We start from the raw sequence: 4,247 nt of genomic DNA, 5'->3' as shown, positions 1-4,247 counted from the left end.
ATATTTATATAAATCAACTTGTTTACTCTTAAGCCACGATGAAAAAGCTTTAAATAACTAAAAGTAGAATGATGCATTGAGAATACATAGTGGTATAAAGTATTTGATACGAAATTACATAAATACTTTGATTTTACACCATCAATACATATAGTACAAATATATTTCAAATGGGAGTTAGAGAAGAGTACTTCAAAGAGAGAGACATTATAGTTACAAACTCCAGGAATGGAAAAATTATAAATTAAATAGAAATTAACTTGAGAAATATGAATAATGTAATAGAGAGTTACACTCTGAGTCATAACCTTTTCAAGTCTTTTTCCTTTGAACAACAAATGAATTATAATTATAATAATGCCTCCTAGTAACAACCATCCGAGTTTTAATGCCCCTGCGTGGGCGAGCTCCTATGGAAGTCTAGTTTCTGTGTGTGGCGCCCTTGTGTAGGCTAGTTTTGGGATGACTCAATCGCTCTCGGGTGACATGCCCAGAGCCTGACTCTCTTCTGTTTCACCATGATGTATTTTTGAATCCTGTACATAATCGAATAGTTTAGTCTTCTACCGAGAAAAAAAATAAACAACCATCCCAGTTGAAGTATGAAACATAGTCAAGTTTCCAATAGAATTCACTTTCAAACAAATGAATCTTCATGGAGTCAAGAGTAGACCACCGGCCTATATAAGTATATCACATAGTTAACTTGGTTTCTTGGCATAGGGTGAATGAAAATGTGTGAATTACTCATTAACGATTGTGTCATACCTATGAGAATATGTAGAAAAATAGGAACTAGTAAATACTTTCATAAATTTATGGGACAACATTAAGCATCATAATATTCTACTTATCCAGGTGTGAATAAATATAGGAATAAATCAGAATATTTAGTTACCTGGGATGGAAAGGATCATATAGATTTTCCTTGTGGTACCTGAGCAGGAGTCATGAAAACAAATAAAAACCTGAATGAGTAGTGATAATCAACACTTAAGAGAAATTTCAAAACAAGAAAACTAACAGTAAGAAAATCATACCTGGAGGGAAAAATTAATCACCCTCGTTAGAAAATAGGAGTGAACACGGGATTTGTGGCTAGATTGAGAACTAGACACTCTCCTTGAGTGCGGAAAATAAAAACTAGAATGGAACCTTAAATAAATGAGAATATTTGCCTCATACCGCAAGTGTAGAAAAACAAATCTTGCAGAGTAAACGTTTAGAGGTTACGTAGGGGCATCAGGAAATGTTGAAGAGCTAAATGTTTGTGAAGTTTCTTTACGCAACGACCATTTCATTGCATCCAATTTAAGCTATTGCTATATCAAAAGAGCTAGCTAGGGTAGTAATCTGGTTGAAAAATGGTAGGAAACTATAAGTATATGAAAACATATACCTATTAAATGAGAACCTGGAAAGTGGTACAAAATATTGAGTTGTACCTAAGGGTTTTAACAACAAAGAAAATCCCCAAATCATAAATAGTTTATCAGGTGACTCTGAAAGAATTCGAATGAGAATTAGATAAACAGTTAGAAGAGAAAAAAAATACTCACCAGAGTTAAAGAGGAACCACAATGGATTTTAAGTCATAGGCATGCATGGGAAAGTCCCAAGCGATGCCAAATTGCAACTTCATGCCACCATACTTCCATTGACACTAGAAAACATACCATAGGGGACAAAAGACTCAAACTAGCATTTAATGAATAGACATTTTTCACTAAGAATCAACACTTTCCCTCATTGTGAAGCGACGCATGTTTGAGTCTCCTCGCAGAGCGTTGAATAGAGGAATGGAATCCATGGCACACAACAAGCCAAATTGGAACTCAGGTGTAAGGGGACTAGGGTTTTTGGAAAACATAAGCCTAAGAGAGGCACTAGATTTCCTCTAATGATCTGGGCTATCGAAAAAAAGCCAACACCGACTCCCATACCACCTTCATGTGATCAGTAGGTGAAAAAGTGGACATCGAATATTCGGGTTCAAGGCATGACATCTTAGGGACATGTCCTCTCTATGGTAAAGCGAGTGGGAAACAGACTCGCTACCATTTAGTTGTTATTAATTAATAGAACAATAACGACATATAGTGAGAGCATCACCAAAGTAATATGACTGAACCATGAGATAAATACGTGCGTTCTATTGTATAAACACACATATTATACCTTGGAAATAAATAAAATTATCTAGTATGCGACCCATGTTTTCTATAGTCTTGTAAATATAACATATAGTGGGAAGACCAATTGTGACAGGTAATATGTAATATTCATTACATTTATCCAAAATATTTATCCATATGAAGGAGTCTGGTGAAATACAAAATAAGAAATAAATATTTCCACCAAGGAAGTAAACCTTTGTGATTATGTTTTTAGGTTCTTGTCATCAAGTTTTGTATGGTGATAATAATGTGGACATAAATTAATTGAATTTTGGAGGTATGTTTATATATAGGTATATAAAGATATAGGGTTATAGTTTTATATATATTAAAGAGAAAACCTCAGAAGGGCGATACATGAAAAGTGGTATCAGACACTAGTTTAAAATATTGGGCCTATAATGGACAATCACTATTGAAAAAAAGCCACAATTATTATTATTTTTTTATTTTTTTTATGTTGCTATAGAAGTTTTGATAAATAGATTGTATTGTTTCTTAAGGTACATAGGTGAAGTGGGTCACTTAGAATGGCAGAGGAGTCTCCTCCAACTATAGCTGGTGCAGAGGAACTATATGTCGAATTAGCAGAAGGTATCAATACCCCAAATTCTCAGTTAATATAAATGATGAAAAATATCCAACAATAACTAACTCATCTTTGGAACAACAATTAAGAGTTGTTGAGAGCCAATGAAGAACAGGAACGCAGAATAAGGGAACTGAAGGACAAATCCAACCATAAGAGTGTGGAACTAGAAAGGCTAAAACACAATTAGGAAGAAATAGATTTAGGTAAATCTAAAAGTGTGAAAGAATCTTATAGAACATATTCACAGTTGCATAAGAAAAATAAAAATTTGGGTAGGGAGAATTTTGGAAAATTAAACCCCCTACTTTTGACAGGGAAAAGGAGAAAGACGCAAAAACATGGCTTCTCGACATGATCAAATACTTTCAGGTGTATGCATATGAAATTAATTTCAAGTCCCCACTGGTTATTTACGAGTTACAGGGAAAAGGCACTCTGTTGTGCGAAGATGCTTAAAGTATACATTTATTAGAAGAGAAGACAATTTCGTGGGAGGAATTTCAGAAGAAGTTTAAATCTTGGTACCTAAGAAAACGAGAATATGATTACTGTGCTAAGGAATTCGACGAACTAAGGTTAGGACAACTTACCATGGATGAGTTTGTAACAAAATTTACAAACTTACTATGTTATGTGCCTTATATCAAAGAAGAGAAAACAAAAGTACAAAGATTTATGAATTGTTTACCAACACCTTATAAAGAATGGATTGAATTCGACAATCCTAAAACTATGAATGAGGTGGTAAGGAAAGCTAGATTATGTTATCAGCAGATCAAAAATAGAAATGAAGGAACAAAACCATGGCAAAATAAAGATAAAAACAAAACTTCCATGTACATAAAAATACATAAACCTCCCTATTACAAACAATTTGGTAAGGAACAACAGAAAAATAAGTTTAATAAAGGAAGTGTGAATCAGTTAGCTCAGTCATACACAGGGTCCAAGCCCATGGAAATGAACAACAAAAAGGGTGTAGTAGGCAAAGAACAGAAACCACTAAAGTGTTAAGGTTTTTGTGAACCACATCTGCTAAGGGACTGTCCACATAGTCCAAGATAATTTCAAAATATTCAAACAGTATATGAAGCAACTACGGTAAATAATTTGGCCATAAACATTCCTAGAATTAGTGTAGCTCTAGAGGACAAACAGGTTGGACATCAATCTACCATTATTTAAATAGAAGGTACCATCCAAAACCAATCTATTTATGTTTTAAATGATCCAGGGGCTAGCTTGAGCTATATTCACCCCCAAATTTTGGAAAAATGTAAATTATCATCTGAAAATTTCCAAAATGCATGGTCTGTACAATTGGAAACTGGTACCAAATGAAGATTAACAAACCAATTAAAGTAGTTCTATGTAAAATTGAATGGTTATTCCACTATATAGAATCTAAATATTATGTCTCTAGGACCGTATGATGTACTAATTGGGATGATTGGCTAAAAAAGCAAAGAGATGTCATC

This window comes from Pinus tabuliformis, chromosome 8 (assembly GCF_031772625.1).
Source record: "Pinus tabuliformis cultivar Carrire ecotype Pingquan chromosome 8, CPIR1, whole genome shotgun sequence".
NCBI classification, from domain to species: Eukaryota; Viridiplantae; Streptophyta; class Pinopsida; order Pinales; family Pinaceae; genus Pinus; species Pinus tabuliformis.
This window is presented reverse-complemented; position numbering follows the sequence as displayed.